The following is a 17520-nucleotide window of genomic DNA, read 5'->3' on the forward strand; positions in this document are numbered from 1 at the left end:
ATGTTATGTAAGGGCTTGCCAGCCTAACAGACATTTCCATTATATTTCCTAATAGTCTGTCACTGCTATTGAGCTGTCTTAGGAGTCCAAGTGCAGGACTTTAGACCCATAGACACCATTATTTCTTATAATATTTACATACTATGCTTTATTGTGGGGTCGGAAATGATCCGTCACTCCCCACATGTAATCATTAGGTGCCCTGCCTCTCTTTCCCCGGGCCAAGCCGTTGTCCTCCAGTTTGAGGAGCCCATCGGCTCAGACCATGTCTCCGGCCATTGAGAGAAAGTGTGAGACGCGTGTCCCGTGCTTTTAGATAATGTTATGTAAGGGCTTGCCAGCCTAACAGACATTTCCATTATATTTCCTAATAGTCTGTCACTGCTATTGAGCTGTCTTAGGAGTCCAAGTGCAGGACTTTAGACCCATAGACACCATTATTTCTTATAATATTTACATACTATGCTTTATTGTGGGGTCGGAAATGATCCGTCACTCCCCACATGTAATCATTAGGTGCCCTGCCTCTCTTTCCCCGGGCCAAGCCATTGTCCTCCAGTTTGAGGAGCCCATCGGCTCTCTTAGATAGGACCATGTCTCCGGCCATTGAGAGAAAGTGTGAGATGCGTGTCCCATGCTTTTAGATAATGTTATGTAAGGGCTTGCCAGCCTAATAGACATTTCTCTGTGTGTTGTGTGATTTAACTTTGCTTAAGAAATTGCTGTTTGACTGTTTTTTTAGGAGTCAAAAAGTGCGTAAGGATCATTATTGCATATGTTCACATAATAAATGAACATACTGTTTATTATAGGGGTCGCAGGGGTGGCTATCTGCCCTGCTTCTCCGTCCATGGACCAAACCCAAAGGATGGGACCATGTCCAAGGCCCTGAGGAGAACGTAAACATCTCCACTATAGGAACACCTGAGACTCAATTCAACTCATTCAGCTCTGGTTAAGGCAGTTAAGACTTTCTTCTAGTGTAATTGAAGTGTGAAAAGTGTGTCCCGTGCTGTTAGACACTGTTATATAAGACCTAGTCTAATAGACGACTGAGCTCCTCTGGACTCGATGGACTAATTTAGTGAATACCGGCTTCCATAACCCACTCGCCTGTACCCAAAGCTTCAGCTTCATCTTCATTAGATGAGACATGGATGTCTTGGCTTTGGTGTTAGCTTGGTTTAGAGAGACAGTGCAGTGTATTTTACCTCCTGACTAATTATAACCCAGTCCCATTAGCTAGAGCTTGGTGTAGAGGAGAGTTGGATGTCAAGAGTTGTCAGCGAAAGTGGCCTGAAAGGCTCAAGCTAACTTGCAGGTTGTAGCCAGAATGGATTAAACCACCACAGATGCGTTTGAGTAACCGCCACCGGTCCAGGTTTCTCGACCGTTAGCGTAAGGGGAGGTCCTATGAAGTTTTAAGAGAGGTTTGATGCTGGAGTTTCCAGCTATGATTCAGAACCTTCAGATTTTTGATAACACAGGAAGGAGGGTGGGTGGGTGAGTGGGTGGTTGAGTGGGTGGGTGGGGGTGGTAATTTCCAGTGTAATGAGTTAAAAATGACCGACCACACCAAATACAGTCGCTTGAAACAGCCAACAGTAGATTTGCACAAGCAGAAGGGCTGTTAACGTGACCAAGTGAAAGTCTAGGCTTTGGTATTAGAGAGTCAGGAACACATGCTGGTTTCACCATTATGAACTTTTTTTAATGTCGTTATAAGTGAAAGCCTAATGCTGCCATAAAATTAGAAACATAGAGCTAAAACCTTGTATGTTCATTTGTGAGCTTATTCACTTTTTGAAATGGTCTGAACCTGGCAGTTGTTCTTAATATTGTGAAAATTGATGAATTGACCAAATTCCAGAATTACTTTTCTTTATTTTTTACAATGACAATGATTGTATGTCATGTATTGTTGTAGTTTTAAATAATCCAAATTGATGTGTATCAAATTGACAGCTATGGTTTCAGCATATTTGCATTCAGTTATATGGTCTGCTAACTCCATGCAGGTAGAGGGGTGTGAGCACAGTACGTCAGAATGTTTTTATGCTTGGTACAGACCATCACGATCATTACTGCTACATATAAACAATACTATCTAAAGCAATGAATACATTAATTTATGGGGAATATTCAGGGGGTATTCCTGCATTTGTCCAATGATTACAGGTAGGCTCCGTACCCACCATGACTCTGACCAGATAGAAAAAGTAGATTGGAGGATGGATGGATGGATTGATTGCTGTTTAATGAAATCCTGACCCATGTTGAAGTACTGACGAGATCCACTACATGCTGTGAACCCAATTTAGCATCAATCTCCTAGTCAGGTTTTATTTTAGCAGACACCCAAGCCTGGACCATGGACCACTGATGAAGTCAGTCATGTCATGCCCGAGTTGTGAGTAGGATTTCTGCAAATTGCAGGACATGTTTTGTCCTGTGTACCCTTTATTTTCCCCAAGTGTTGGTTGAAACATGAGTGTGTTGCTAATGTGAGCTAACGCTGCTGCACACCGAGCCCCCATTAAAAGACTGACATCACCAAAGTACCCCAAACGAACCAGCAAACTTTGTCAAATGAGGTTAGTTCAGTGGCTCTGGCAGCAGTAGAGTACAGTTTGAGTAGGTGGTGGTGGTGGTGGTGTTGTATAATGGTGCAAAAGTTTAGTACTGACTAAACTTTGACTTACTGTCATGCAGTGTCATTTCAGCTAATAGGAACATAGTCATATTTGAACTCCTTAAAAACCTCCTCGTACAGAGGGTCCAGTGGTGTTTTGGGAGAACGACATACACAGAACAAGGCGTATCGTGTTTGGAATATGTTTGTTTGATGATTTTGGAAAATCCTTATCATTTCTGCCGGTCATAAGTTTAGCTCAGAGCTGAAGCCTCTAATTTGGGCTTGATTTTACGACTTCAGTGATCTACAGGAGATGCATTTAATACCTGTGTTTTGTAACCCACTAGGTCCAGCTCAACCTAAAAGACTTATTTTTTGTCCTGTCTTGTTAGTTGTTAGTTTGTCCTTGTCATAAGCTCAATTTAAAACCTAATTGGCTAGTGTGGACCATTTTTGGGGAAGACTAAAAGAGAGGGGAGAGAACTCGGAGGGATTTCGGGTGGCTTCTGCTATGTGTTAGGACGCCAGTCCCCTCGCTGATCTGTGGAACCAGGAATGATAGATGGCAGGGCTGAAAAGGAGGTGACGGGGTGCTGGAGGGTTGCGAAGACTTGTCGTAGACATGTGAACAGGGTAGAGATGGAATTTACAGGACGTTAGAAACTCCACTTTAAAAAACATGTCTGGTTTCTCCATAATCTTCTTTCAAAATTGGATCACAGATTTTTACCCAGACTTCTTAAATGTCTCTTGATGATTATTATTTTTTTTGTTAGTTCATGTCCAGTAGGGCTGTGTATTGCCAAGAACCTGGTGATACGTTATGAACGCAGGGGTTACGATTCGTGTATTGCTGTACTGTAAGTAGGGTTGGTCAACATGCTGATATTTGATGAAGTTTGTTATTGTGACACACAATGCACTTTTCTAAGCATATCGATATTGTAAGTGTTTAATCAACACTGATCAGCTGCAGGTTTCATTAGAAACAGTGTAATTAGATCAAGTTGAGTAAAAATCACAATTCAGTACGAGAGAGTACCTAAATAGCAGCTTTTAAGAATCTATCACTACTGATGTTTTAGTCTGTGGTTACATGTATTGTGACAAATATTGCATATTGTTAAAATGTCTTTATTGTATTTATTGATCCCATCGTAAGCAGGGCTAGTTCTTAATAAAATGTTAGAAAACTGTCCTAGTATAAAAACACACCGTGATATATATATATATATATATATATATATATATATATATATATATATATATAAAATATAAGTAATCTGACGATGAGTACAGCACTGCCACCTACTGGTCGGTGTTTCAACGCAACACTAAATGAACCTCTGTCTCCCACCAATGTTTACATGCAAACTGTTAACTAATCAATACTGTGTTTTTAAGAATTGATATATCGCTAATTTCGTACACCGTGAACATCCTAGTCTCATTACGAATGATTCACAATATCATTTAAAGGGCAAAAGTCTTCATAAGCTCTTTTATATATAATATCATCACCTCATCACCATCAACTAAAGTTAAGAATCCTTCCGACATTTTCCCGACGTTTTACTCAGAAATGCGCCACAATCCAGAAGGAAAATGTGTTATGATTTCTGTTTCCCGTTGATGATCAGATGCTCAGCTTCATTCTTTCTCCTTGTTTGTGCTTTAGTATTTATCCAGTATTGTTTGTCTGAGTCGCTCGGAGCTGAAGGGACGGGAAGAGTGCGTGATACTCCCATTACCGCGTTTGCTGCAAAGCGAAGGCTTGGGCCGCTTGGCCTGCCATGGCCAGCACCCTCACAATGAGCGCATAGGGTTACACTAGGCCCTGAATTATTCAGCCCTTTATTTACAAGCTCTTTTGTCAGCTTGTTGTCCAGAGTAGGCAGCCAACCCCAAACATGAAAGTAGGGCAGGCAAACAAAGTCTGTAGTTTTTGGGCCTGTAGGCCTCATTCTGCTTTCTTTTTTTTTTGTAGGGAGGGGAAAAGGCACATTATTGATAATGACAGTGAGGCTCCTGTAGCTTTGTTCTGGCTTGTACACACACACACACACACACAGAGAGAGAGAGAGGTTTGTGTCATAAAGGTTAAAGGCCTGTTCAGAAATAGCTCTGCTTTTGGCTGTTAGTGTTCTGAGCAGTATTGTATAGGAAAGAGCGTGGCAGAGAAATGCACATCTGAAGAAAACCGAGCAGAGCGTGTCTTCAGGATCACCTTCAGCATGAAGCAGACTCAAGTAAGAGCTCTGCAGCCCGTCAGTCGTGATGTAGGTGCTGGGTAGTGTTGTTAAAATGCAGTATCGCAGAGGGGAGACCTACTATTTTTATATGTTTAGTAACACTATATACATTATATGGACTAAAGTATTGGGACACCTGCTCCTTCGTTCATTGTTTCTTCTGAAATCAAGCATATTAAAAATAAGAATCTCTACTGTCCAGAGAAGAAGGCTTTCTGCTAGATTTTGGGGGTGCATGCTGTGAGGATTTGAGTGCATTCAGCGACAAGAGCGCTAGTGAGGTCAGGATGTTGGTTGGATGATGATCACCCCACCTTATAATCTACAACTCCCCAACTCATCCCACCATCCATTATTCCAGAGAACATCGCTAGCTCTACTGCTCCACTGCTCAATGCCAGGGGGTGTTATGCCCCTGTAGCGCTCGCCTGGCATTAGGCAGCATGGTGCCAATAGGGTCATGTTTATCTGCGCTACGCTATTAGCAGTACTTCTCCACAGGCACTAGACAAGCTGTGTGTGCATTTGCACATCTGTGTATGGCGAGGGGGGTGCAGCTTAAAGAAGCTGAATGAATGCATTGATTAGAGGGGGTGTCCACAAACATTTGGACATATAGTGAGTACTGTGGACTCCTGCTCAGGCTGGATGATAAGGTAAGGCACTTAAACCCCACCCTCAGTGCCCCAGGCAGGGTTGTTTAGCTGGCGACACTCTGCTGCTGCTGCTCCTCCTCCTCCCAGACTGGACTCAGTTAGTCAGCAGAATCACTGCTGCCCTTGTAAGTGGATCAATGAGATACATTTCTAGACGACACAGTGAAGATGTGTGACCTGTCGTTTAGCTGCTGCCTAGTTTCTTTAGCTGTACTCGTCAGTCATGTTACTATCGGCGAGCCAAGATTGATAACATTTAGCAATAGAGGAAACAATACATGAAGAGATGCACTGAAGACATGATATCAATATCTTCTGTACTAAAAATGACGTTTTTATTTTATGTAGTGTTAGTGAAAATAAATGACTTGGAGATGGAGCTGGGCGACATGGAAGAAATTTATAACACGATATTGAAATATTTTTTTTACGATATACAATATTTATTGCAATATTTTGTCATGTAGACAAAATGCACCAACAGCGTACACTTTTAAAAAACTGCTGTCCAAATACTCTCCCATACTGACTACCATGATTGTTACTCAAAATATGCTTCACTCCATTCAACTAAATAAGACTAAATACACTCTTTTCTCTTCTCAATACAATCATTTCTCTTTAAGCACTGACCGTATCCACAATTAAAGGATATTGTGTACCACAATAACAAAATTTATCACAATACAATTTTTTAAAAATCTCTACAGTTAAGTTTTTCCAGAATTATTAACAATACCCATAATCCACTCAGATAAGTACTGTATTTGTAGTTTCATTTATCATGATGGTGATGGCATGGTTATGAATGAAAATATATATATATGCTGTTTTTTCAAACATGTTTAAAAGAAGAGAAGCTACCAGCCGTAGTCCATCATGATCACTAACAGGAGGTTGAGAGGCATTAGACTGGGCAGCTTAAAATTAGTATTTGAATAGCCCCACTGAATTAATAATCTGAGTGGGTGTATGTATATTTTGACCCTGTTTTGGCTCATTTTTAATGTGCTATTCTATTTTTTTATTTTTTATTAACCCATTAACACTCCAAGGCTTATTATACACTCATGTGTAATTCCTCAGTAACAACAGGTACTTCTGTACAAACTGGTGGGGCTATTCTCTGGTAATAGAAGTATGTAATAACACTTTATAAACACACCGTCTGTTTAATGGGTTAAAGATGCATTGTATCTCATTGTGCCACAGAAAATAACAGTTCAAGTAGTTTGTTGAAGTTCAAATGTTGTTGAGACCTTCATGTCCATTAAGAGTGTATGTAAACATCTGACCACAGCTGTTTAGGCCTACTTGAAAATCAGGTGGGAAAGTAGTATCAGCACATCCCTTGTAGATCAGCTGCTATTCCAGCGCTGCATCAGTTAGTGTAGCTTGTCTCTTTAAGCTCTGAGAACCGGGATGATAAAAGTACTCCTGCGTGACTGATTGTAGCTTCTACGGTAAGTCAGCCTGTTTTTCACCAGCCTGGTTTACTTCAGCACTTTGTCACTCTGCTCCAGCCCAAATGTGAGAGGGAACACGAGCGCGCCAATCAATAAAATGTAAAAGACACGTCAGCTTGATGGGCTTTTTCTTGTGAATGGCTCCAGCTCTCTTGCGTCTACTAGCTGAGCTGATTCAGCATGGCTGGCTGAACCCTGTTAGCTGTTGCTCGTGCAGCAGAGGGGGTATAAAAATTTAACACACTCCATCTCCAGCAGCACTTCGCCAACAGCTGTCGGGTAAGTGGCCGGGCGGGGCAGGGACCCCATATCGCTTACAGAGCCAGGGCCTAGTCGGAGCCAGCATATTCCCATCGGAATTATCTACCCAGCGAAACGGAGCACACGATTAATAGTAGATGAGCTCTCCAATCCTCTAGCCCCTTCCACTCTAACACCCCCAGCCCCAGGCCAGTGGGTTAAAGCAGATAGCAAAGACACAGATAAGATGTGCTCATTTCACAAACATGCAGGATGTAGACGAGAAACGTGCCATCCCAGATCTTAAGAGGGGATTTGGTATTCCCTAACTCGGAAATCCTTACTAGAATTTTTTTCATACTTTCCAGTTCACAAGAGCTTATCGCCGCTATAGCCGCACATCTCGGATCTCCGTTTTCACTTTTTGACATAATGTGAATCTGACAGTTGTTGTTTTTTTACATTGTGTCAAATTTCCAAGATAAACGGACCAGTAGAAATGCTCCAAAATGCCATGGAATAAAACCTCTTTACATTGACTTCCATTGAAAGTTAAGGTAGGTTTTACCTTCCCCTGTTAAGGTTTTGCATGTCAAGGAAGTTGGGAGCATTGAATGTCTCGCATGTCTGACTAATGTGTTGTACATTGGGCGGTTGATTGAATAAATAGCACATTGCTGTGAGAATTTGATTGCATACAGTCTCGCCTAGCCTTAGTAAGGTAAGGTCACACCACTCTGGCTCATCCCTGAGAGCTCCATCGCTCCAGAGAATGCAGTTCTTCTGAGACTAATTGTTTTTCATAACATCCTGCAGCATCATCCTCTATTCTTCTGGGACAGTCTTACACCAAGGTTTGATTGCATTCAGCCAAAGGAGCATTTATGATGTCTGGTGTTGACGTTCTGGATTATAAACGCCACTCTGGCTCATCCCAAAGAGCTCCATCGCTCCTGAGAATGCAGTTCTTCTGGGAGCAAGTGTTTTCATAACCTCCTACAGTATCATCTATCATCCTCTATTCTTCTGGGAAGGGCTTGCCCTTAAGTATGATAGCATTGAGCCAGAGGAGCATTAGTGAAGTCAGGTGCTGATGCTGGATGATTAGTTCTGGATCATAAACAACACTCCACTAATCCCAGAATTACTGGATGGATCCATTGCTTCAGAAAATGCAAGTTCTATTGCTCCACAGCCCAAACTGGGTGTGTGTTGGGGGGAGGGGGTGTCTTTAAGTATAGTCATGCAGTAAGGTGCGGATGGATCACTGCAAGGCCCCAGATCAGGGCAGCAGGGTATTGGTGAGCCAGGTCAGGCGGTACAAGGATGGAACAGTTGGAGCTGGGCATCGCCATACATGGAAAGAGAAGAAAGCTGGGGAAACCGCAAGAGGTTTGGAGAAGCGCAGCAAGGTTTTATGGTGGGGTTATGCAGCGGGACGGGATCCAGTGGGTAGGCAAGAGCAGCCAACCACAATTACAAAATATCAACTCATCCAAAAAAGAAAAAAAGCGATGTCCACAAACTTTTGGACAGTATGGTGTACTTAAACTGCTTTCTGCAGCAGTCTCTTCGTTTTAAAGCGAACCCGTGTCTCTGTGGCCTTTTCACATCGTGCTTGTTTATTTACATTCCTTGCTTGACAGCATCTCCACCCATCCATTTCAGTTTCAATGCGGGTGTATACATGTGTGCTGGTGGAAAGCGTGTATTTGCAGCGCTTGTGGTCCTGCCCACGGGGGGGAAATAATGCCATAACCATTCGCATGTGGCTTAGCTGTCAAAATGAAAACAAATGACACTACGCTGCGTGCATGGCCTGTAGTAGCACTGCGATCGCAGGGGATGTTGATTAGCTGGGTGTAGCTGGAGCCGAAGACGTCTTGTGTACAGATTTCTAGGAACAGCTGCTCACTTTCTCCACCACCTTCTACATCAGTCTTTGTGTAGATGTTTTGTTGAAGGGGCTCTGTTGTCATTGCACAGCTCTATTAGCTCTAGGTTGTAGCCTGTACGTTCTGCCCACTGCTGTTGTCTTGGATTGTGATGAGTGGAGTGTGGGCGCTCCCCAGCCCAATAAATGGTCTCCATTGCACCGCACCTGCTGTCTCATGTGTGTTCCCTCTGGAGGACAGGTCAAGTACCTAACCACCCAGTGGCCTCACTCTCCCCGGGAGCGTTCGCCCCACCAAGCATCCATCAGAACACGATATGCTTTTCTAAGCATATTAAGGATGTGCTTAGTATTAAAAACACTGATCAGCTGCAAGCTTCATTACCAACCGTGTAATTAGTGTAATTAGTTCAGCAGATGTTGAATAAAAATCACTGTACTCAGTACAGGCGAGTATCTGAATAGTAGTTTTTATGAATCTGCTGCTACTGATGTATTTAGTCGATGATTACATGTGTCGTGCTCAATATTGTGTATCTACAAAATCTATTTAAATATCGTGATCTAGTATTTTTAGCCATATCACCCAGCCCTAGTTGTAAACATCGTTTTTTTTTTACCTCTTACAGTGGTCTGTGTTAGCTAGCTCAACCAAAAAAAGGCCAGATAGCCAACGTTAGGATGTAGACGAGAAACGTGCCATCCCAGATCTTAATTTTTTTCATACTTTCCAGTTCACAAGAGCTTATCGCCGCTATAGCCGCACATCTCGGATCTCCGTTTTCACTTTTGAACATAATGTGAATCTGACAGTTGTTGTTTTTTTACATTGTGTCAAATTTCCAAGATAAACGGACCAATAGAAATGCTCCAAAATGCCATGGAATAAAACCTCTTTACATTGACTTCCATTGAAAGTTAAGGTAGGTTTTACCTTCCCCTGTTAAGGTTTTGCATGTCAAGGAAGTTGGGAGCATTGAATGTCTCGCATGTCTGACTAATGTGTTGTACATTGGGCGGTTGATACTGCTAGCAGGCTGAGTCCAAAATCTGTCTTTATTAGCCTGTACGTTAGCAGCTTTGCTAGCACTTGAGATTTCTTCATCCTTGTGAGCGTGCCTTGTAGTAAGAGAGCTATGATAGAGGAGAATACAAAGGGAATACTCTGCTGCAGTAAAAATATATGAAATAATGAAAAATAAATATGATATAAATATTGTATCATATTGAAGTGCTGGGTCATGACTAGCATTTCTGCTCGGGGCTACAGTGTTAGATCTGGGACGTTATGGAGCACTGCTGACATGTTAAACGTTGGTTTTAGGTCAGAATCCTTTTTAACTTCCTGTCAGACCCTGTATCAAACCCACACATCTTCACCTTCCCAACTGCTTTACTGTCATGATTAACATCAAGTTTCATGGGCCTTAAAATAGAACCTGGTGGGACTCCACAAGATGTGCCTAACCAAATAATTCATGAGTTTCTGCATTAATAATTAATAACTGAATAATAAACTTAATAGCACCAGGGGTTAAGATGCTTATTTTTGTACTGTTGTTAGTATTATTATTATTATTATTATTTTAGAGACATTGAAGGGGTCTATCTCTGTAATATGCATTCGTACGTATATATTATATATTGCTATAATGCAATTGCTACATAACAGGATTGTAATAAGCTTTGTTATATATTAAAAATGCAGTTGTGATCCCTTGGTGTGGGATCGTTAAATACTGATGATTTTTGATAACTTTGCATGGACGGGGAAAACCGAGCTTTATGAAAAGCTGATACCACATGCGTGTTTCTGGCTGAATCTCAAATACCTTCTTACTCCCTATATGGTGAACTACCTAAGTCATAAAACTACAGCATCTGCGCGCAGATATCACTACATTTCAGATTTCCACACATGAATATAATGTAAATACTGTTCAGTTACAGATGTAGTGCTCTGTTTAGATATAGAATTAGTAGTTTTGTGGCTTGCATAGTGCACTACATAGGGAATAGTGTGTAATTTGGGATCAAACCTCTGTGTTTGCTTCTTAGCTACTGTCACCCCATACAGGGCTAGCAAGGTCATCACTTTATTTTGATAAACAGAGGGAGGAAATGTCCCTAGACTCAATTTGAGTGAGTTGCGAGCTGTTTTTGAGCATGTATTCTCAAAGATAAGATTGGTGACAGTCTAAGCCCAGTGTTTATTAGCAGTGCTAGCCTAGAATCTCCCGATCTAAACTAAAGAAAAACACGTCCGACTCCGAACTCCGAACCGTCTTAGCCAATTCAGCAGCTAGGCTAAGTGATAAATCCAGTTGATTTGATTTTTGGCCAGACTATGCCTTTAATCAGTCCCGCAGTCAGCTCAGGGCTGTGGCAAGTCTACAGATTCGTTTCAGGTCGCAAGGAGGTCATCTAATAATTTAATGTTACCATGTGCTGCGTAAGCTTGGCTGCGTTTGTCAGCCCAGCCTACATAACTGATCCCTCTCTGGCTACAGCATTCAAGCTGCTGACAAACCGGGTGGGGGTTGGTGATCAATGCCTAGTCTCAGCATGTCTGCACATCCAGACAGTGGCTAATAGAGCTACGTCCACCACTCCACTCACTGCTGGACGGTGGCCAGTCAGATGACGACTGCCCGAGCCCGAGCGCCCGTGGCTGGTTTCGTTACGATGGAGAGTTCCAGAAACTCTCTATCTGTCTGCATGGTCCTGTCTCGGACTCTCTGGACCTTAGCTTCAGATAAATGCCCTGACATTGGCCTCTATCTATCAGCTGTCTTCCAAAGAGCCCTCTGAGGCCTTCAGACAGAAGGTTGTAGATGCAGATCAGTCTGGGAAGGGGTTTAAAAAGATGTACAGCATCAGAGAGACCACATGATTTTCATGGGAGGTGTGTAGGAAGGAAACCCTTGCTATCAAAGGATGCTTCTCGTGCCCACACTGTGCTTCTGGGGTTTAGGGGTGCTTGTGGAAGGAGCAGTTTACGGCCTTGTTCTTATGATGAATATAATGAATTAGAAGCTTTCGATGCTGCCTTATTAACATTGATTAATGTGTGATCCAGGAGCAGTTGTGGCGTCGCTGTAAGGGCCACCAAAGGGCCAATAAAGTTGAATTGCCAGACCATGTAATTGAGGCATTGAACGAATCATTACACCCTTCCAGCAGACAGTGCAACGCAGGCCTTCGAGGCTAGCTATACTACTGGGCCCAGTGCCCAATGTGAAAGCGTGTCGATCACAGGGCCCTTTCCTTATCGCCTCAGCTCAGGTCCACACACACACTCACACACACGGAGTAATCCAATTCCCCGGGAGCCGAAGAGCTCCTCTTGCCTGGGATGACATCACAGGGATTGACGTAAAGCGGCCTGCTGTACTGACTGCCCGGCACGTGGGGATTCACATGAGCGCGATAGCTCCCTTAGGCTATCGCTACCGCTCATTCTCTCGCCACAGCGTGCGAGATGACCGGCCTCCAGCTCTCGCATTCCTTAACTTAACGCTTTTACACAGGAGGGTATTTGTCTTAAAATGTCATGGGGCCCCCTACCCCTCCCTCCCCCTGCTCCAAATTGATTAGCCAGGACATGTTGGGTGCCTGAGGTCTGGAGCTATGAGGCTAATGTAGCTAACAGGTAATAGGAGCCTGTTTTCCAAGCTTAGGTCATCGCTTTAAAGCAACAATCCAGGAGTCAGCAATGCTAATGTTGCTAACAGTGAATGAAAGGGAATAGTCACCAAACAACAGCTTTATTCTTCTGAAATCATGCAAACCGACTAGGAGGCTAATGTAGGTAACGACTAATAAAAGCCTATTGCCCACCAGTTAGCATTGCGCTAACTGCATGTCTGGACCATCACTTTAAAGCAGCGGTTCGGTCAGTAATGCTAATGTTGCTAACAGTGAATGAAAGTGAATAGTCACCAGGCACCAACAAACTGGGTAGAAGGCTAATGTAGATAACAACTAATGGGAGCCTATTGCCCACCAGTTAGCATTGCGCTAACTTCATGTCTGGACCATCACTTTAAAGCAGTGGTTCGGTCAGTAATGCTAATGTTGCTAACAGTGAATGATCATCAGGCACCAACAAACCGACTAGGAGGCTAATGTAGATAACAACTAATGGGGGTTAATTTCCCACCAGTTAGCATTGCGCTAACTGCATGTCTGGACCATCACTTTAAAGCAGTGGTTCGGTCAGTAATGCTAATGTTGCTAACAGTGAATGAAAGGGAATAGTCACCAAACAACAGCTTTATTCTTCTGAAATCATGCAAACCGACTAGGAGGCTAATGTAGGTAACGACTAATAAAAGCCTATTGCCCACCAGTTAGCATTGCGCTAACTGCATGTCTGGACCATCACTTTAAAGCAGCGGTTCGGTCAGTAATGCTAATGTTGCTAACAGTGAATGAAAGTGAATAGTCACCAGGCACCAACAAACTGGGTAGAAGGCTAATGTAGATAACAACTAATGGGAGCCTATTGCCCACCAGTTAGCATTGCGCTAACTTCATGTCTAGACCATCACTTTAAAGCAGCGGTTCGGTCAGTAATGCTAATGTTGCTAACAGTGAATGAAAGTGAATAGTCACCAGGCATCAACAAACTGGCTAGAAGGCTAATGTAGATAACAACTAATGGGAGCCTATTGCCCACCAGTTAGCATTGCGCTAACTGCATGTCTGGACCATCACTTTAAAGCAGCGGTTCGGTCAGTAATGCTAATGTTGCTAACAGTGAATGAAAGTGAACAGTCACCAAACAGCAGCACTAGTCACATGAGCTCATGCCAGCTGCTGGCTGCTAGCTTCCGCTCATTGTTAGCATTATTAGTATGTGTGTCTGAGCTGCTCCTTTAACAGCAGGTTTGTTGTGTCTGCTTCTGGTCTCTTCAGCTGAAAGCTTTGTTAGGATGTGGCCTTCGGTGACGGGCGGGGTGGGGGTGATGGGTGGGGGTGATGGGGTGGCGTGTAGATCGCTCACGTATAAATGTCAGCCGGTTGGGTTGGCTCATGTTTACCACGCTTATGTTGCAATTACTCCAGACTTGTTTTGCCTGAGGGGAGGACGACAAGAGGAGCAACGAAAGCTCATTAAGTGTGGCATATCATCCAGCCACTCCCTCAAACACTCTTTAATGTGAATTGCAGTTAAAACGGGCAGGGCTCCGGAAAGGACATGCACTCTGATGCGTCAGGCAGCTGTAGTCCAGTCCAGAGCAGTCCTAAGAAGACCCAGGAGAACATCTACAAAGATCTCAAATCCAGACATTGCAGAGCCAAGCAACAGCAGTATTCATTCATGCAAGCTGACTAGGAGGATAGCAGTGTAGCTCACCAGTAATAGAAGCCTATAGCCAATCAGTTAGTCATTACTGTACACACTCAAACTGCATGCCTGGACCATGGCTTTATAATGCTAATAATAATGCTATAATGCTTATGTTGCTAACAGTAAATGAAAGTGAATAGTGACTGAACAGCAGCGGCATTCACTTGACAAACTGGCTAAGTGGCTAATGTAGGTCAGAAGTAGCTGGTGCTTATAGCCCACCAGTTAGTGTTTTGCAAATGCATTCCTGGACCATGGCTTTAAAGCAACATTCACTCAACAATGCTAATGTTGCTAACCATGAATAGTCACCAAACAACAGTATTAGTCACATGACCTCATGCAGTCTAACTTTACCATGACTGAAGATTCATACTGGATACAGATCACTCCACTGTATGAGACTGTAAAAACTGCATACGCTGAAGATTCATACTGGTTAGAGATCTCTCCATAGTGATTACTCTCAGACTGTAAAACTGCATACACTGAAGATTCATACTGGTTAGAGATCTCTCCATAGTGATTACTCTCAGACTGTAAAACTGCATACACTGAAGATTCATACTGGATACAGATCACTTTTTAGTGATTACTCTCAGACTGTAAAAACTACATACACTGAAGATTCATACTGGTTAGAGATCTCTCCATAGTGATTACTCTCAGACTGTAAAACTGCATACACTGAAGATTCATACTGGATACAGATCACTTTTTAGTGATTACTCTCAGACTGTAAAAACTACATACACTGAAGATTCATACTGGATACAGATCACTCCACTGTGTGAGACTGTAAAAACTGCATACGCTGAAGATTCATACTGGTTAGAGATCTCTCCATAGTGATTACTCTCAGACTGTAAAACTGCATACACTGAAGATTCATACTGGATACAGATCACTTTTTAGTGATTACTCTCAGACTGTAAAAACTGCATACACTGAAGATTCATACTGGTTAGAGATCTCTCCACAGTGATTACTCTCAGACTGTAAAACTGCATACACTGAAGATTCATACTGGATACAGATCACTTTTTAGTGATTACTCTCAGACTGTAAAAACTACATACACTGAAGATTCATACTGGTTAGAGATCTCTCCACAGTGATTACTCTCAGAGTGTAAAAACTGCATACACTGAAGATTCATACTGGTTAGAGATCTCTCCACAGTGATTACTCTCAGACTGTAAAAACTGCATACACTGAAGATTCATACTGGTTAGAGATCTCTCCACAGTGATTACTCTCAGAGTGTAAAAACTGCATACACTGAAGATTCATACTGGTTAGAGATCTCTCCACAGTGATTACTCTCAGACTGTAAAAACTGCATACACTGAAGATTCATACTGGATACAGATCACTCCACTGTGATTACTCTCAGACTGTAAAAACTGCATACACTGAAGATTCATACTGGATACAGATCACTCCACTGTGATTACTCTCAGACTGTAAAAACTACATACACTGAAGATTCATACTGGATACAGATCACTCCACTGTGACTACTGTCACACATATTTAATAATCTATACTGGATTAAATTTACTGATCTCTCTAGTAATCATTTAACTTTGAGAATGTCTGTCAGGTAAACGCTCCAAGTTTACAAGCCTGTTAAGTGATTCAGACCCAACAATGCTGGATCCTTTCCACTCAGTAGAAGTGACTGAATTTGCCCCCAAAAAAGAAGCTCTGAGTCAAGTCACTGAGACAAAGACGTGACTGAGTCACTGAGAGGCCGGTTTACAGTACTGAGGGGGAAAGCCCAGATTGGCTTTTCATTTGTCCTGTACCGTTTGACTTCTCACCCACATTGTGCCTAGTTTGGGTTGGCACAACTCCCCTGCGCTGTACAAACCATGGCACATTGTTTGCCCAGGCAAATGAAAACAAAAACTGTCGCTATGTCTGGGGAATAGCAGCACAGCGGCCCCCTGAGTGGCTGTTGCTCAAGTTTCACAACTGAACAATCTGCAGAATAACCAGCCTCAGAAATACAGTTCACATATCAGATGTTTGACTTTGATACCGGTGCCCAGACTGGGATGACAGTAATCCATGCTTAAATGATGGTGTGGTCATTTTTAAATTGGGAGTCAAAAGGACCCATTTCCTGTGTGTTTTAAGTGTTTTTTCCCTGCTGTCCACTGTTTTCTTATAGTCATAGAAGTCAATATTAGCCGAATGGTAATACTTACCGTTACCATATTTTCAAGTATCTGCTGATACCAGCTCTGTCTGAAATGCTCAGTAGATGGCTAAAAGTCCTGATATTCATATTAGTTTAAGTGTTCCACTTTTTCTAGGTTGTATTTTTATATCCTACCCCAATACGATCTAATAAGCTTGAAAAAACAGCATTAACTGGTTGAGGATATTGTAACATATGCAAGTAGAGAGGCGTAATCTTGCTAAGCTCGACCCAACAGCTTTTTCATCAGTGTTTAAAATTCACATTTCAGACCAGTAAAAAAGGCAGTTTAGAAACAAGCAGTGCTTATTCAGCAATTTCACATGCAGGTTCAAGTCTCTGTGTAAAAAGCTACTAAACGTCAGTGTGTGTTAGTCTTTATATTTCTATCTGATTTATTTTTTTTGTTCTGAAACCAAAAGTTGAGTTTCAGCATCTTTTTTAAAGGGCTGTAAAAGTTCCATTAAATGTCTGTTTTAATGGTAATAACTATTTATGACTGGCTTTTATTGGTTGTTTAAACTTTTGATTTAAATATTATATTATATATAATATTTATATAATAATAATAATACATTTAAATAAATAAAAAAAAGTAGAACGTCAGTAAGCTTTGTGGTATCTGTGCTCTCTATTACCGATACTGGTACTGTGTGTAAGTGCCAGTAGCAGTGCTAGCGATAGTGATACAGTAGCAGTATCGGAGCAACACTAGTAAATGCTAACCCTGCAGCAAACCACTTAGAAAATGTATAGCATGACTATGCACTTATTTTATACTGTACACAGTTGTTTTATCTGAGCTTAAAAGA

The 17520-nt window shown here is 42.2% G+C and overlaps 1 protein-coding gene across 2 annotated transcripts in view; it reads left to right on the forward strand.

The window, feature by feature from the left end:
- The window catches only part of otud7b (OTU deubiquitinase 7B), a 64654-nt gene that overhangs the window by 1242 nt on the left and 45892 nt on the right, over positions 1-17520 (forward strand). The window lies entirely within an intron of this gene.

This window comes from Salminus brasiliensis, chromosome 1 (genome assembly GCF_030463535.1).
Source record: "Salminus brasiliensis chromosome 1, fSalBra1.hap2, whole genome shotgun sequence".
NCBI lineage: Eukaryota > Metazoa > Chordata > Actinopteri > Characiformes > Bryconidae > Salminus > Salminus brasiliensis.